General features: G+C 33.1%; 1 pseudogene across 1 annotated transcript; it reads left to right on the forward strand.

Annotated features, from left to right (window-relative positions):
• Positions 1-4,369: 4,369 nt before the first annotated feature.
• On the forward strand, positions 4,370-6,990 carry LOC147547905 (protein IN2-1 homolog A-like; annotated as a pseudogene). The gene is made up of 9 exons (XR_015237360.1): positions 4,370-4,380; positions 4,644-4,819; positions 4,944-5,014; positions 5,110-5,184; positions 5,271-5,318; positions 5,463-5,549; positions 5,870-6,159; positions 6,283-6,549; positions 6,709-6,990. The product of XR_015237360.1 is annotated as a protein IN2-1 homolog A-like (transcript).
• Positions 6,991-9,748: the final 2,758 nt, after the last annotated feature.

Consider the following 9,748-nt stretch of genomic DNA (forward strand, 5'->3'; position numbering starts at 1 on the left):
CTTTTTTCGTTAACTTGCGCAAATTGTTTTGTGATCTTGACATTAAAAGTTTCTATCTCTGCATGATTCTGAATAAATGACTTAGACAACCTCATCACAACCTCCACTCTTTTGTCTTTGTTATATAAGTTGGGTGAAACTTCTTAGGGTGCCTCTCAAGGTGCTCCTCTTTTTGTTTTTGGGCCTTTTTTCTGCGCTCTCTAAAGTTTCAACTGCGCAATTCGGAGTCCACAAATTGAGACAATATTGACTTGAGTCCGTGCCATTCAAACCTACCATAAATTAGATTTAGTTGAGTCTCGTCAGACAGTCCCAATTTTTTAATTTATTAAGAGTTAGGGAAGTCCTAGAGTAAAAAGGTAGGGGCGCTTATAGACGGACCTTTTTTCTTAAGTTTTGAAAGATTCTCAAAACATGTATGGAAGGATCATTTCAGTTTAGTTATGGTTTAAAAAATACTTATCGTTCGTTTGGTTGCAGGATTCCTAAGTAGGATTCCTATCAAAAGTGGGATTTGCTAGGAATCAAGAATCTTTGGTCTTTTTGGCTACTAAGAATCTAAGGACTCTTGAATTCTAAGGATTCCTAATTCAAAAATTTGTATTATATCAAATCCCACCATAGCTCCGAAGATTTGTTAGGGTTTTGGATTAATAAACCTAGATTTCAAACTTAAAATAATAAAAAAAAATCGGTTATCCTGAAAAAAAAAACGATTTTCGTGGAAAAAAAGTTTCATGAAATCTTTGTTACTGAAAAATGGTTTTCGAGAAAAAATAATATCAAGAAAAGTTTTTTTTTTTGGGAAAAAGAGTTGACTTTCGAGAAAATCTATTTAAAAAAAAATTACGAAAAAGTTGGCAAAACAGTTCTCGAAAAAAAAATCATGAAAAAAACGAAGGGTTCTCGAATGAAACATTATTTGAAAAAGCGAGTTTCGATAACAAGGTTTCTTCAATATATTTTTAAAGAAGCGTTTAAAAATACTCAAATAATAATAAATCATAGGATTCTTATTAGTTGTCAAACAAACCAAAAAATATTACTTGGATTCCTTAAATCTGTGGATTCTTGAATCTGTGAATTCCTGAATCCACAGATTTATGATTCCGTCATCCGCACACTCCATTACCTTTTTATGATAAAGATTTTCTTTTTCCCTGTAATCTCCCATTTCCTTTCCTCCAACATAAATTGTAACCGGTCAATCACCCTTGTTAATTTGGATCTATTATTGTGGAGAAACTATGGGTTTAAAATCAATCTCAAAGTTTTAAGTAGGAAATTTTTAGTGAAAAATCCACAACATGGGCCCAAATAGGAAATTAGGCCCACTCAAAAATAATATTGTAAAAAAACTCATTATTGTAACATTGCTACATATATCATTATGTTCTTGACAAGACAGTCTTATTTTTCTCGACCCTTCTATATTGACAACATATACAAATATGTTGTTATAAACTATTGACAACATATACAGTATAATTTTGTTGCTACAAATTGTTGACAACATATGTAATAACGTTATGACTTATTATAAAATGTTGACGACATTTATAATTGTCTTGATTTGTTACAAAATGTTGATAACATATATAATTATGTTGTTAACAACATATATAGTGCATTAACCAAAATATTATTTGCCCGTTAATAAGTTCGTCAAATAAAAAAGATCATATGCATAACATTTTAGTTTTTGCAAAAGACAAACTAAAAAATGCATTAGTCTACATGTTTATGTCGGAAGCAAAACAACAAATGCAGAAACTAATTCTTTCTTGACAAGATAAATCAAAAAATTCTTTAGCCAAAATGTTAGTGTCAGTCTGTGTTTTTCAAATGTAAAAGACAAAATGCAAAACATTTTTGCAAACTTATTGTTGAGAGCAAACTAAGACTTGTTCAAATATTTTCGTAAATGTTCTTCACGTTGATTTTGAAGTAAAGTTGTACTTTTACAAAATGAACTTTTTTTCAAATATTATTTCAAATTGGATCTGGTTTCTTATTATTCTAAAATTTTGGGCCTTAGAATTACGTCCCCGTTTAAGTAGGTGTTTAGCTCCGAGCTACTTAAAATAGATGTAGTGACAGCTAATAATATTTTTATAACTTGAAGTCTCTTTTCAGATATTTATATCTTTCTGATCACGCGTAAATCGCGTGAAATCTTTTGTTTTATCACACTATGCTATGAGTAGTTATAAATTGCATAATTTTAGAACCTCCTTTCCATAATATTATGAAGTATTCCCTTAACAAAAAAATAATTAACATTATGAAGTATTACTAATGTATTATTATCATTATACTTTACGACAACATCTTATTTTGTTATTCGATTTCTAATACGAAATCTTTTTTTATTCCTAACTGAAGTTCTTTCTTTCAGAAAAAGTCTTGTTTCTCGTTCATAGAAACGTATGTACGTATAATAATAATATATTATGAACAACATAACAAATTTGAAATAATGTATTTGTTTATATTATGTTATGAACAAAAGTACTACAAAACATAAGTTAAAAACATGACCAATATGAAACTTAAGAGCTGGTTAAAGAGAAGAAGTTAATTGAGTTTCATGTTCAGAGTGATGACAATTGGTTGATTAGTGAGACACCATGAAAACCAGGACATACTTTGAGAGAAAGGGAGATGACATGCTTTGAGTCATGAAGGTTAGTCAATACAGAACGATAGAATCAGTTGATTTTTAATTTTATTAGTTCAAGCTAAAAATCAATTTCTAACACAATTTGAGTTGTAGATTTTCACAGAATACCTAAAGAATACTTTTACGTCGATGTAATTGTATGATATAAAAATTTAAGGTGTCAAATTGAGTAATTGAGACTTCATAAAAAAAATTGAGTAATTGAGTCCAACCTTATTCCCTTTAGAGTTAATTCTTATTTGGCCCCCTACTTTATGACCAGCTTCCTTCTTAGCCCCCTATTTCTTGTAAATACAAATTTAACTCCTTTTTTTAAGATAAATTCCTTAAGTACCCCTCCTACAAATTAAATGTTTCAAAATAAAAATAAAAAACCCTCAACCTCACCTCCCTCCACCTCACTTCCCTCTCTCTCCACCTCACCTCTCTCTATCCCCACCTCTCTCTCTCTGTCTTCTCCGACAAGGTCGTCGGCCGAAAATTTTTTCCCCCGGCGACCTAGAAAGATTAAAAAAAATAAATTCACTCTCTCTCTCTAAAAATTCCGGCGAAGGAGTTTCCCTTCGCCGAAGTCGTGAACAGACCAATCAACGTCTGTTCGGGAACAGACCAGATCGGTCTGTTCACGAGCCGACCGACTCCAGCAAAGAGAAACTCCTTCGCCGAAGTTTTTAGAGAGAGAGATGAGAAGTTTTTTTTAAGTGTTTAGGTCGCCGGCCGGAAAATTTTCCGACTGGCGACCTTGGTCGGAGAAGATAAAGATGAGTTGGAGAGATAGAAGGTGAGTTGGAGAGAGAGAGAGTGAGTTGGAGAGAGAGAGGGTGAGTTGGAGATAGATGTGAGGTGGAGAGAGATGTGAGGTGTAAGTGAGGTGGAATTTCTTTTTTGGAAATAATTTTATTTTGAAAAAACATATATAGGAAGGGTACTTATGACATTTCCACCAAAAAATGGGGTCGTATTTGAATTTATGAAAATAGAGGACTATAAAGGAAGCTGGTCACAAAGTAGGGGGTCAAATAGGAATTAATTCTTTCCTTTATTATCCTCCATGGATGATGCTATTAGTTGACCTTAACAATCATGTGATGCTGTTATTATTAGTAAGAATATAATAATGACATGAGGATATATTATGGGCTTAATTTGTTTAGATGTACACGTTAATACCTTTCACACTTTATAATTACCAATACCCTATGTTCCCTATTTGAAATAAAATGAAAAGATATTGATCAACAAACACTAACTATATATGTTTCCTTGCAACAAAAAAAAAACTATATATGTTGATATTCTAAGAGAAAATGACTATTTGGGTTTACAAAATTATCATAATAACTAAAAACACCCCAATCTTTTCCTATTAAGTGGAAGTTACCAAAATATTATGGGTAATGATAGATAAGGTTTGAAATAATATTAATAATTATCAATAAGGTCATTGTCTTTATTTTTTATTCCCAAAACAACCTTACCCACTAAAATTCATTCTCTCTCTCAAAATATACTGAACTTTGGGTTTTCTTCTCCGATTCGTTTTCTCTAGCTCTTCTTCTTTGATGCTTTTGTTTTCGATTTCTTCATCTTCTTGGTTCGACAAATCTTAAGTCCGACTTCTTCTTCTTCTTCATCTGATGTTGATGTTAAAAACCCTAGAAAAACAAAACCCTAAATTTGGTGATGATGGATTTGATGTGAGATGTGAGAATTTTGGTCTTCTAATGGGATTTTGTTGAAGAAGTGGTCTATTAATGAATTCTTCTATAAGATAATGGTTTTCTTCATCAGTTTTACCTAGGGGTTTATCACTTCTTACGTATTTTATCTGGTCAAGTTCATAACCAGATTTCTATTCAGGTAATTAGGATTCTTGAAATTGATTTGTGGGTTTTGTCTAATTTCTAGTAACTTTAATGGGTAGTTCTTTTCCTTGATTGATTCAATTTCATCTTTGCAGATTTCATGATAATAGTAACATTCTAAAGCAAGATCAATCAAATGAACCTAATCCCAATTCAGAACCAGAAATTGTTCCTGAGTCTGAGTGTGAAGTTGTCAATCTTATGGATAGAGAAGATAATCAATTTGAAGAAAATGATGCTCCAAAATTTGATTCTGAAATGAGGTGTAAAGGTTTGAAAACTTCAATTTCTGATTCATTAGAGAAAGAATTAGTAGCCATTGTTCCAACTAGGAAAATGGTTATTTCAGATTGTATTGAAACATTTTCTGAGATTTCTCCTTCCAAAACTATAAGGAAGAACAAGCTTAGTTAAGTACCAACCAATTAATGAATTTCTTCTTGAAGCCTTACCAAAAGACATTTTGGTAAGCAAGCATCTTATTTAAACCTGATTTAATTATCTTCTTCTAAATTTGACTAGTTGATAATACCGAGTTAATGATTCTTGGGTTGTTTACAGATTAAGATATTAAGCTCTGCTAACCACCAAGGTCTCGATCAACTTTTCCACGTCTTGAACAAAATCAAACAAGCTGTGAGTTCAAAAACCCATGAATCCTTATTCTTCTTTTTCGAGTATTTATTTTCCTAATTAGTATTGATTGTTTGCTCATTTTATAGTCTAATTGCCAAGATGCACAGAGGGTTTGGATTGCTAGGAATGTTAAGGTTTGTACTTAGTTGTTAAATTTTATCTCTCTCTAATGTTTCTATGAAACACTTATGAGTACAATCTAGGGTTTGTATAACTAGGTACATAATTCTTGAATTCTAAATCAGTTACCCTCTTATCTGTAATGTGTGGTGGAACAGTGATTGCAGGACAAAATCGAATTGGTACCCATTGATCTACAAAATAGACCTGATTGGTATAAGGAGAAAGTTTACCCTCCAAATAAGGTGATTTTCTTATCAACTTAATTCACTTGTTCTGTTAAAAAGAACTAGTATAAATATATACTATATGTTATGTGTGTGTGTGGGTAACATTGGCGAGGTCGCGAGGATGGGTACTAGATGTATCGAAGAACTATCAGCACTATATTAGGAATACCAACTAAATAGCTTCAAATGAGAACTTAGGGTCTAGTTTGAGAGAACTAAACTCTCTATGTATGTATATTTAGGGTGTTAATTCTGCAACATTTGGAGATTTGACTAGTTTTAATACCATATAGAAATGATTTTTTAGTTGATCAAAAGATTTGCTTATTTGTTAGGTACCTGCACTTGAACACAATAATGAAGTGAAAGGGGAGAGTCTTGATTTGGTGAAGTATCTTGATAGCAACTTCGAAGGCCCTAAACTCCTCCCCGAAATAAGTTGTTGGGATCTTTTCGTGTTTTTGATTTGATTAAATATGATTTTGGCTTCAAGATATTGATTTTGGATAAAACGATGAAAAACTGTAGGACCCAGCAAATAGAGAGTTTGCAGAGGAATTACTATCCTACACAGACACCTTTAACAGAACTGTGCTTGGTTTCGCCAAGGGAGATGTTGATGTTGGTAAGCTCGAAACCTCCATCTCCAAAGATTTGATTTGAATATCGAAGGGGAACTTGCAATATATGTATGTTAATTTTCAAAGCTCATCTATAACATGCAATATATGTATGTTAACTTTCAAAGCTCATTTATAACTGGAATCAATGTTGGAGTACCAAGACTTGATAAAGCAACTCAAAATGGAGATAAAAAAGATTAGAGTAACAAGACTTCCAACTATCCTAAAAGAATCCGAGTCCCCAAAGATTGTTGAAGATCTAAAACCATAGAAGATCGACGAGAAGTACTTCCATAAAGATCGAATTGATCAACTACAGAAATTCTACAAGATTTACAAAGAAAGGATGCGAAAATTCGATATTGTCAATTATCACAAGATCTATACAATAGGTCAGTTATTAGTCTTCAATCCTTCTCTTTGTTAACACTCTATATCCATGATTTCCATATACCCCATTGTTCGTTTAGTCTTGAATTGTCGATGGATAGTAAATTCAAACCTTTTGATCATTCGCTTTCTCATGTTTGAAATGTCTTGACAATTTACAGGTTTTCTTCAGCTTAAGGACCCACTTTACAAAACTTAATCAAGAACTCAAACTTTCAGTGAATGATGAACCAAACGGAACTAAATGGGCCAAATGAAACTACTATTTTGTGTTGGCATATAAGTAATTTTTCAGTGATGATGGGTTGAATGGGCCAAATGTGATGATGTATCCCTTTTTAGATGGACATGAAGTTTCTTGTTCTTCTAACTCATATTGTTTTGTGCTTCATGAATTTTTATGATGAATGATGAAATCAATTCCAAACTCAAGATTTCGTAGACACATACTCTTATTTTATATTCTCGATTTGCAAATCGGGTTTGCAAGATATGCAACTCAAGATTATATTATGACAAACTTGCAAATCATGTTTGCAATCTATATTTTGCAAACACAGTTTGCAGTTTACATTATGCAAACACGTGTTTGCAGAACAGATTTTTGCAAACACGTGTTTGCAGAACAGATTTTTGCAAACACGTTTGCAGAAGAGATTTTTGCAAACACGTTTGCAGAACAGATTTTTGCAAACACGTTTGCATAACAGATTTTTGCAAACACGTTTGCATAACTGATTTTCTGCAAACACGTTTGCATAACTGATTTTCTGTAAACACGTTTGCAGAAAAACGTAGCCGTTTTTTTCTGGTTTTTTTTTTTGAAAAAAGTATTGAAAGTGGATCTTGTTAGAAAGCTAATGAAAAATCATTTCTAAATATATAATTTTTGTAGAAATCCGACATCTCAAACAAAAGTTATATCGATTTAAAATTTAAAGAAAAATCAAAGAATTTAGTTACACAAAATGACAAAAAAGGGTATTTTAGTATTTGCACACTTTTTGACCTGAATAATAATTTCCAAATGTTTTGTGTTTTTCTACTCATTTTCAATATTATTTTGACCTTTCTAGAAATTACCTCATATTATAACTAAAAGAATAGAAAAAATGTGACCATGTACCTATTGATTAATTTTTCGTAGGTTAGATTAGAAATTTAAATAAATTTATAATCATATGTCTCTGTTAAGTCCACCACCCTTTGGTAATTTGGTAGACTCTTTGTTGTCGGACTTTAGGCCTCTTTAAATGGGGTTAACTTAGGCAGTTATCGTGTTTATCACATCTTAATTATGTATCAATGCCTTGTAACGACTAACGTAGATCGTAGTCGATTTCTAAAAAAAAAGTCTGTGTTAATAAAATTTTATATGGCCTTAATTAACTCAATCAAGTTCAAGATGAGTGATATTAGTAATATTGAACAATCAAAGGAAGCAAAATAAGATAGAGGCGGTAAAGACAGTGATATTATCATATTACCGATATTGCACGATGAGAGAAAGCTAGATAAGATGGAGACTGTGAAAATACATATCTTTCATGATAGATGGACATTTATGTGCCAGAACACTTAAAAATTATGAGATCTTTGGAGGCCCGGAACAAAAAAGATCTAATAAAAAAGTCTTGACGAATAATAAGAATCAGTCAATTTAGCTAATCTCCAAATAGATGGTTCTTTCTTTGGGATCGATAGTATTGTCAGACAAAGAGGGTAGTTAGGTAATTTAAATCATAAAAGATGACAGTGAATATTTTGTTCCGTAAGGGTGGTCTCGTCATTTAAAACATTTAGGCGTTCACAGGTTCACTGTACACCTGTATAGAAATCGAAGTAGTGCGGCCGATATTCTCTCTCACACTGGTCCCTATGTGGATCTGCGCCCGCGAATCTTGGATGTGTTAATAACAACTTTCTTCTTGTATTTTACCCCTAGATATCAAAATATACCGATCAGTATTTCCTTTTCTCAAATAATTCTAATTAAAGGCGCTCCATTTGCTTTATTAGTGCCTCCACCCCTCCTTCGAAAGTGTAAATCCACTTTGGCCATTCTGATTGTTAGCGTCCTCCGAATCCGTGGACTCATACCTATTTTAGTTCTCAAAATCGTCTCAAGTTTATCTATTCAAACGTCTTCAGTAGTAGCGGTAGGAGTTCGCTTTGACCATTCAGGTTGTTAGCACCCTCCGAATTGGTGGACTCGGTGTCTATTTTGGCTCTCAAAATTGATCAGGGTTATTAATTTCAAGTGTTTCAGTAGTTAGCTAGGGTTCAACCGAATTTGTGTGACCGTAATCAGTTCAAATCCACCAAATTGCGTGGTGATTGATAAGTGACTTTACCTACCTTTTAGCTTTAATCGATTACTCTACCAATACTTGCTTAAAATTAACCAAATCATCATAAAATTTAACAATAGTTCAACTAATATACATCTCATTTTAGGAAACTATAAAGTATTAAGGTGTCGTCTGACAACCAAAAGTATAAGTACTTTTGCTTGTAGCAGAAGTTCTTTTGTTTTAGAAAAGCAAATAAATTCTAAAAGTAAATTTGACAAAAATGTTACTTAAAAGTAAAAAAGTCAAAAAATTAGTTTGGTAATCCAATTTACTTTTTAATTTTCTTTTACTCATAGAGATACTTTATTTTAATTGAATTTATTTATGATTTCGAGGATTATTCTTGTATACGAAATGATAGTGATATTAGTGGGGTGGTGGTGCCTTGAAAGTATAGTTATGGGGCTTGGTGGTGCTTGAGGTATGATGGTGGTGGTAGTAGAGGTATGATGCTGGCAATGGTGGTGGCCGTATGATGATGGTGATGGTGGTGGAATTACGGTGGTAGTGGATGTATGGTGGTGGTGATGTTGGAAGTACGGTGGTGGGTGTGGTGGTGTGGTGGTTGAGATATGGTGGTGGTGGATAAAGTATGTGACTGGTAGTGACAGAATATGGGGGTGATGGTAGAGGTGGTGGATAAGATTTTAGGTGGTAATGATGGAGGTATGGTGGTGGTAGAGGTACCGTGGTGATATAGTGGTGGTGATGGTGGATAAGATATGTGGGTGGTAGTGTTGAAGGTACGGTGGTGGTGGTGGTGGTAGAGGTACGAGGTGAGTTGGTGTATGGTAGTGGTGATGGTGGTACGAAGGTGGTGGTGATGGTTGAGGTATGGTGGTGGGGG

The sequence above is a fragment of the Eschscholzia californica genome, unplaced genomic scaffold (genome assembly GCF_041429995.1).
Source record: "Eschscholzia californica isolate CP2 unplaced genomic scaffold, dmEscCali1.0.p SCAF_3, whole genome shotgun sequence".
NCBI lineage: Eukaryota > Viridiplantae > Streptophyta > Magnoliopsida > Ranunculales > Papaveraceae > Eschscholzia > Eschscholzia californica.